We start from the raw sequence: 8,875 nt of genomic DNA, 5'->3' as shown, positions 1-8,875 counted from the left end.
AGAAAAAAATCAGAGCAGAAGTGTTTGAAAGTGAACAGAAGAGATGGATTAAATACCAGGTCTAAACGGGTATGTGTCTCCCTCGTCTACTTGTGATCTGATCGCCCAAAACGCATCATAATACCAGGTGTAAACTAACAGGGCCTAAAATAATTCCATGTGTTTCACAAGAGATATCAGCAATGTCTCAGACTTTGCTCAGGTGCCAAGATACTAAAGTCTGCACTATCAAAATAAAAATTAAACACACACACACTTACATAAGCCGCTTCCGACCGGAGGAACCTTTTCACAGTTCCTAGAACTATTGGCTAAAGTACCTGGATGTCGGCGTGTTCGCACCGCAGGAACTAGGAACGATTTTAGTTCTAGGAACTCCATTTGGAGGAACTAATTTAGGTCCTACTTCAGAGTAGGGTCTAAACCAGCACTATAGGAACTACCCCGTGACATTAGTGTACGCTGATTGACCGAACGCACGCGGAACACCAGCACCCGCGATTTTTAAAACAGCTAGAATGTAAACACACAGATTATAGCCTATATATTTACTCCATAAACTAACTATACAAACATGGAAAACAGTGATAGATGGGTCTCTAAACCTTAAATGCTGAAGAGAAAATCCAATGCAACTTTGAGTGGAACAAGTCAAACATGATTATGTATTTCTGCCCAGCTAGCAACACTGGACATCAACCACACGGCATAGGCTAATAACCTTTTTTCATATACTGTCTACTTTCTATAACAGTTCTATCTAATAACATATTAAACAGTACTGTTAGACAGATCGCTAACTAATAAACACAGAGAATGCGAGCATTGTTTGCTCTGGCGTTCTCAGCGCCGCCAAAATAAAGGTCCGTCGCGCCGTCAAAATAAAAGTCACTGTGCTTGCGTCACTCCCTTACCCCTCCTACCAGTTCCTATGGCCACTTGGCCAGTGCGAACGCAAACAGCGAAACCGAGTTTGGGGGACAGTAGTTCTTAGAACTGTTTAGAAGTGGACAGTTCCTAGAACTAAGTTCCTGTAACTACTTGGTCGGAAAGCGGCTATAGACATACATAAGTTTTGTGTACACATTTGCCTGTAGAAAAGGCATAATTAACATTAGCATATTTAAAACTAAGTCAAACTGCAGTGATTTTTTTTAAATACCACCTTAAACATACATTACCAGCCTTGTATTATAAACTTTTATGGTTTTGCTGCAGGGTGAAGCACATTTCTTCAAACTCACAGATGTGCTGAAGCCTCAGGAGCCGGTCTGGAATGAAGGGTAAAGAAATGTTAATGTCTCTTTCATTGTATAAAACATATAACCGCATTTCCATAATACAAAGTGTGAGTGTGGGGTTTAGTTTTCCTCCAAATCTGACAGACTATTGCATGTGAAATGAACACTTTCAGGTTCTTTTTAGCCTCTCAGGGGCTTCGGTCCCTCTCCCCGTCTAGACATTAAACAGAGTCTTCTCTGACCACCCAGGTGCCTTTCTTTTATTTATCACGGATGACACCTCTGCGAACGAGACAGGAGAATCTTCCTTCACTCTTCTCTGGCTGCCACAACAGACCTGACAGCTGTCTCTTTTCACTGACGGGATTTTTGCTTTCTTTCGAAGGGCGTTTTTTTTTTTAAATCACGCATGTGAATTGCGATCTCAATGTTCCTTTCAAACATTTTAATACGTTGGTATTTCCATATGTTTTGGGTAAGATGTGAATTTTAATGACTTCCTGATGACTGTTGCGTGATTTATTTGAAGTCAAGCTCTGCATCCACATTACTAAACACTTTTTCTGCTCGCTGACCGCAGTGATGCATGACCTAATACCTTATCTCTGAAAATATATTTAAACATAGTGAAATGAAGATTGCAAAAAAGAAAAATAAAGATTTCCAGACAGCACATGGCCTGGTTTATTCTTAGCTGGTCCGGTAGCAGTCTGGTAAAACGATATGAGAATGGACTCAACACAGCTGAAAATGAATCATTGTGTTCTGGCGAACTGGAAAATTCAATACCTCTGCTATAGCCGTCGATAACGCTGACCAGAGCTTCATGTCTTCAGACCGTTTTACACTCTAGCGGAACTAATTGTGCTCAGTTGGGAATACTGACATTTGATTTCCTTCTCAGAGAAAATATAAACATATTGTGTGGCTGAAATTCAATAATGCCGAGCAGCTTTTAAAGCTTTCTCTTTTGAAGGATATTTCTCACATTAACAAAACACAAATTTAGACGCTTACCACAAACACTGTATGCTTTGGTGATCAATTAGTTTTAAGTATTTGAAGGCAAAAGTACATACATTTTTGTGAGCTTCTTTAGTTGTGAACTTTTCAATAGGTTATTTAAATTATTAACAACATAAAATTACCCTATATGAAAAAAGATGATATTGGCTTGTACCACAGAGGTCATAACCTTCCTGCCTATCCAAAAATTGTACAACATTTAGAAATTATGTTGAATTATTATTAGATATAGATATAATATAGATATAAACATTTTTAATTAAAACATTTTACTGACCAAAACATATTTAACATATTTAATATATACTGTATATAATTAGCATTATTTCTAAACACTAATCTTAAAAAAAAATAAAATAATGTATGCTTGTGCAGGCCCGATTGTGTAATCCTATTCATGAATATAAAAATAAAGAGTCATTCAGAAAATCTCTCCCTGAATAAAGATGTGTGGTAGATTTACATTCCTTGATGACTAAGGATTGTGGGTAATTATCAAGATCCCTGCTAGATTTAATCCATGCTGCATGTGGTATGATTGGCCAAGCAAACTACCCCCTCACACACACACACACACACACACACACACACAGAGAGAGAGAGGTTACATCAGAGACAGAGGTTACCGCAACTTCAACAAAAGGATATTCACCTCTCCACTGCAGAAAAAGCCAATAACTTCAGAAATAGTTTGAGGAGATTCTTACAGAAGGACACAAGTGGGAATTCTTGAAAGAATAAATAAATTGCTGGTGAGGTTTTGATTAACTGGCATGGTTAGCATAGCAAATCCCCCTTAAGATTTAGAGATTAGAATGCAAAGTGACTAAAAGCTCATAAAAGCAGTGTTTTCCCTCGGGAAAGTGGTGGTATTGTTCATATTCAGTGCATTTTCTGTGAAAACAAGCATTTAATCACATTGTGTGGAATGAATGTGTAATATGCCCTGAGTGCGTATTGCATGCAAAATGACTCTAAATCTCCTCACCAACACGACAGTGGATTCAGGAGCGTTTATAATCATATGTGCTGTGTACTAGTAATACCACAATCATTTCAGACCAGAACATTCTTCATAAAACGAGGTCTGTTTGGATAGATTAGGATGGAGATGTCACAATTGATTAAGAAAGGTGAAATAATGCCGGCAATGTACGAAAAAGGTAGACAGCTGGCCAATATATCAACGGATTTACACAAAAGGATTAAGCGCTGGTGTAGAACACAATTGTAGTATGGACTAATACATATTATGTTCCCAGTTCTCAGTGTTAATTCTGAGAAACATATTTACCTTCAAAGAATTTTTTATCTGGGGAAAGTATACAGTGGGTTGACTGCTTTTGTTACAGATTAAAACAGTATTTAGAACCTTATGTTGTGAGTTAAAAGTCAAATTAATATTAAACAAATGCCTCAAAGTAATATCATGTATGTATAGATTAGAAGCAGCATTCATTTGAAAGGAAATTATTGTTTTGCCAAAATGAAAAAAAAAAAAGAAAAACATTTGGGATTCATCACTCTGTGAAAAGTAACGTCTAATAAATATTAACTATAGGAGAATAGCTCAAATTGATCTGCGAGTCTGAGAGAAACATCACCTTTTACTCAAAATTCTGTTTATGTTTTGTATGACAACCATATACCAAATCTTAATACAACAGTCACAATTCTCCTGATAAAGGCTTTCTAGAATTGCTTTAATTAGAATTACTTTGAGAATTGCAGTTTTCTGTCCTGTGTTTTATAGTTTAGATTATATCCATTTGCTATTCACTGGTTGGTTGCAGGGGGAGGGACATGCTCAATCCAGAAAGCATTTGATTGGACAAAAATCTGTATAGTGCAGGATTAGTTATCCATATTTTTGGTCTGTTTTCCTGGAAGTGAAACTATGTAAATATTAAATAACAGTCACCTTTGGCCTGTTAGGGTTTAAAAGACACTTAATATTCAGTTATACTGCATTATCATTTTGACTGCAGTGCACTATTGGATGAGAACAAAAGTTGAACTGAATTAAAGGGATAGTTCACTTTGAAATTAAATTTTGGTATGTTTTAGCTTACCTCAAGGGCATCCAAGATGTAGGTGTCTTTTTTTCCGCAGTAGTTTCAATTTTGATATTTTTAGGTCAAACCGTTCTTGTCTGACAGTCATATCATGCAGGTCTATGGTCACTGTATCAAAGAGCATCCACAGAGTCCAAATTAAAACAATTCCCCATCGTCCAAATTAAACAATTCCCCATCGTAAGTACACATTGATGGCCTAAGACACGAAACGAGCGGTTTGTGTGAGAAAACAAACAGTATTTATATAGTTTTTAGCTCTTATAACACAGCCACGTCCAAGTGATCTGAGGGTGCGCGCGCATCCTGGTGTGTGACGTGTGCGCAGACTGGTGCATAGATATATATACACTAGATGTCGCCTTGGCTACGCCAGTTTATTGGAACAAATGTCTTTAATGCGACATCTATGTGCACCAATCGGCACACACGTCACACAGCAGGAAGCGCCCGCGCCCTCAGATCACTTGGACATGGCTGTGTTATAAGAGGTAAAAACAATATAAATACTGTTCGTTTTCTCACACAAACCGCTCGTTTCGTGTCTTAGGCCATCAATGTGTACTTACGATGGGGAATTGTTTAATTTGGACGATGGGGAATTGTTTTAATTTGGACTCTGTGCATGCTCTTTGAGACAGTGACCATAGACCTGCATTATATGACTGACAGACAAGAACGGTTTGACCTAAAAATATCAAAATTGAAACTACTGCGGAAAAAAGACACAAGATCTTGGATGCCCTTGAGGTAAGCTAAAACATACCAAAATTTAATTTCAAAGTGAACTATCCCTTTAAGATGGATGACGACACAATTGTGTCTTTTTTTTATAGTTTAAAACTCAAGAATTTTTCAGCACTGACAATAATTGAACAGAACTGAATCAACATTGAACTGACTTGAGCTGAATAATGACACTATTGTCTTCTGCTTATAGCTCAATTGAACTCTTTTCATAATGATTTATTAACTTTACACAGTTATTGAACTGAACTGAACTGACTTGAGCTGAAAAATGACACTACTGTCTTTTTACAGCAGAAATCGTCTCATATTCAATGAAATTTAATCATCGATTCGGTTGTTTTCCTATTTATTACTGTGACGGTGCTTTGAAACTATTTGCACTGTATAAAGCTCTATATAAATAAAGGTGATTTGACTTGACACAGATTCCATCAAAGTCAACACGCATGGACTAAAAGCCAGAAAACTCTCTTTTTGATTTCATAGGGTCATTAAACTAGAATTAAAACTCTAGAAAGAGCAATAAGAGACATCGCAAAACAAGAAAAGGGCTAGATAAAATGACAAAAGATGGACACAGAGAGAAAATCACAGCCAGACATCATCAAACTAGCCCGTAGATGGCTCATCCACACTGTTCTCTCTTCCTCTTGTCCTGAAATCAAATGTCTCATCCTTTCAAATCTCTTTCTGGGAATACTGAGTACAAGCTGTCAGAAATGTGCCAAAAACTTTACTGTGCTTTTAGAAAGCATTTGGCATCATTAACTGAAGTAGGTTAATGTTGTGAGGACTCCCTTGGTGTCCCATCATCATCATCATCATCATCACAAACTCTTAATCATCAAAACCATTCAAATGTGTTTCATTTTTAGGATCCACTTTGTCACATTTCCCATGAGCACTTCTGACTACAGAACTGATAAGGAGCCAATCATCATTCTGCGATCCAGTTAGTTGTGTTTCACAAGAATGTGTCAATGACGTCATCAAGTGAGATGTCAGTTTATTGCTTACTAGAATGAACACAGCTCTAAAAAATAGAATTTCAATTACAATTACAATTATAATTTCAATTACACTCGTAAAAATATAGGTTCTTTATTGGCATTGATGGAACTTGTCCATTGCACAAAATATTCTTCATAGTGGAAAAAGCTTCTATAAATTATTAAAATGTTCTTTATGCTAAGAAAATAATGGTGCTTTTTAGAACTATTCACCAAAAGGTTCTTTGGGGAACCAAAAATGGCTCTTCTATTGCATCACTAAAACATCCATTATTTATTATTTTCTTATACCATGGTCTGGGTGAATACTCGATTCTGATTGGCTGCAAAATGTCCAGTAAAAAGTGATAGAGGACACCTAAATAAACCGTCAGGCGTAACCAGGGAAACCAAGTTATTGTTTGTAAAAACTTTAGATTTCGATTGTAAAACTAATTAAAATATAAACTAATGTTTTAAAAATGTGTCATTTGGCAAGTGACCATGGTATAAGCGGGTTAATGCCCTTCGAGGTGTCCATTGTCAGGTATTAATGGACTTCGGCCTGACAATTAATACCTGACAATGGACACCTCGTTGGGCATTAACCCTTGCATAACTTGTAACGAAATGAAGTCTCACACCTGGACTTTTGGAAATGGACTTTCCTGTCCTGTCAGAAGCTATACTGTAGTGCTCAAATGATGCGTTGCACGCTTTATAAAGAGAGAATGAAATTTCGAGCATGCAACGTTGTAGTTACGTTGTCGTTACGTTGTCAATTAGTAAGTCATAAAATTACCAATTTTTTGTAATTACCATGTGACTCCAGTGGTTTAACCTCAATTTTACAGTATGAAACGACGCAAGTTTTTTGTTTGTGAATTATTATAATTTTTTTTTAAATATTAATCTCTGACGTGCGTTCACGCAACAACGTCTGCACTCGCATCAACACAACATGCATGCGTCATGGTGCTCTCGTGAACAAAGCACTCACATCACTTCATAAAAATTGTGATTAAACCACATAAGTTACTTTTATGATGTCTTTACTACTTTCTGGGACTTGAAAGTGGTAGTTGCGTAGCTGTCAATGGAGGGATAGAAAGTTCTCAGATTTCATTAAAAGGTCTTCATTTGTGTTCCAAAGATGAAAGAAAGTCTTACGGGTTTGGAACGTCATGATGGTGAGTAATTAATTTTCATTTTTGGGTGAACTATCCCTTTAAAGTGAAACCACAAAAACAAGACACAACATTTGTCCAAACTGCTGTAAATGTATTCAAGAATCGAGTGTACTGTGTACAAATAGCTCAGCCTTCCCAATGAAAGTTTTGTTTCGATCTCCAAATCCCCACTAGCAGCACTTCATTCTATCATCTCTTCATTCTGCCAAAACCCTCACAGCATTCATGATTGGCACAGATTTCTAACACACAGAGAGAAAGAGATAAAGGGAGATATGCACACTTGCCTCTAAGTGACCTTAGCATCCGTCAGAAAGATTCTTAAAGAGTGGGTGAGAACACTGACCTTGAGTTAGGGCCCCTGACAGCCGTGACGAACTTCAAGGACTTCAACACTTTTTTAGGTGTTGCACTGTTGTTCTGCCAACACTGTATGATTTAATCCAGTTTGAGAAGTGACACAGCCTGGCAGTGCGGTCCCAGATGCAGGGACAGATTTCAGAAACAGACCAGACGATGCATGTAGCCAATCTGGATTACGATAAGAGACAGACAGAAGTGTCCCGCTCTGAATCTTGGGAGTGTCGACTTCTGTTCTGAAGAGCAGACATGATGATTAGAACTGCAGAGCGCACTCCAAACATGTCTGAAACTGGTGGCGCATTTTAAACAACCTTTTAAAAATGCTAATTTTCACGTACTGAATGAACAACACGCACTCATTTTTAATAAAATAACTATAACTAACACTTCGGGATAATGACAAAGGGAGGGGGGATAATGAGTAAGAATAAAAAAATAATGCTAATATAAATTTGGGCTTGCTCAATCTCTCAGGTTCCTCAGGAATTATTTTTAAACGCAGGGTCTGAAAACAAGGTTTGATTTTCGTCAAGACTGTTGCACGGGAGAGTGGCGAAGAAAAATCGAAATTATTTAGACCAGTACTGCATATATTTAAATAAATAAACATACTTTTAGACAGAGACCATGTTTATTGATCTGAATCTGATCATATTCTGATCATGTATGCACTGTAACATGATTTCAAGATTTCTAAGTTTCTAACCATCTGCATTTTGGTCATGTAAACACCTTATTTGGAATATTCACCATAACTGAACATTCATATAATTATGGGTGAGATTAGATAAAAAAAATCAATAAAAACAAACAAAATTTCAGAGAGGCAAAATAAAACATGATAATTAAAAATAAAACCTCTCAAACTTCTTTTGCCAATTCACCACATTCATGTGAGCCAAAGTACAAGGACATGAATGAGAAATAATTGCAAATTAAATTACTAAAAATCATGAATATTCCAATTGCTGTCTTTTTCAGGCTTAACTAAAACATGGGCCTTAATCTGAAAAATATAACTTTCAGCAACACTGAATGAATATGAATTGATCTGTGTCCTAAACTAAGGAAGGGGTAAAACGAATATACCTGAGGCAAAGATCTGTGTAGATGTCCTTTAGCAAATATTTCATCCTGGTATGAAGACTTGGTTCCTTTAAATACTTTTTTTTCCCCTGCGGAAATTGTTAATAATGATTGACAGTCATAACACCTACACATGTGAAGAAAACCTTTCAAAA

At 36.8% G+C, this 8,875-nt stretch overlaps 1 long non-coding RNA gene across 2 annotated transcripts in view; it reads right to left on the bottom strand.

The window, feature by feature from the left end:
• Positions 1-7,344: 7,344 nt before the first annotated feature.
• Positions 7,345-8,875, bottom strand: part of LOC308682360 — a 79,863-nt gene continuing 78,332 nt past the window's right edge. The window contains exons 5-7 of one of the 2 annotated variants that reach the window (XR_014029134.1): positions 8,724-8,809; positions 7,618-7,867; positions 7,345-7,513 (exon numbers count right to left, since the gene is read on the bottom strand). This is a non-coding gene — a long non-coding RNA (uncharacterized lncRNA). The remainder of the gene's footprint in view (positions 7,514-7,617; positions 7,868-8,723; positions 8,810-8,875) is intronic. The other variant, XR_014029135.1, reaches the window with a different exon arrangement.

The sequence above is a fragment of the Scardinius erythrophthalmus genome (genome assembly GCF_964197995.2).
Source record: "Scardinius erythrophthalmus genome assembly, chromosome: 22".
Lineage (NCBI taxonomy): Eukaryota > Metazoa > Chordata > Actinopteri > Cypriniformes > Leuciscidae > Scardinius > Scardinius erythrophthalmus.
Note: the sequence above shows the minus strand (reverse complement) of the source record. Positions and strands in the feature narration are given on the sequence as shown.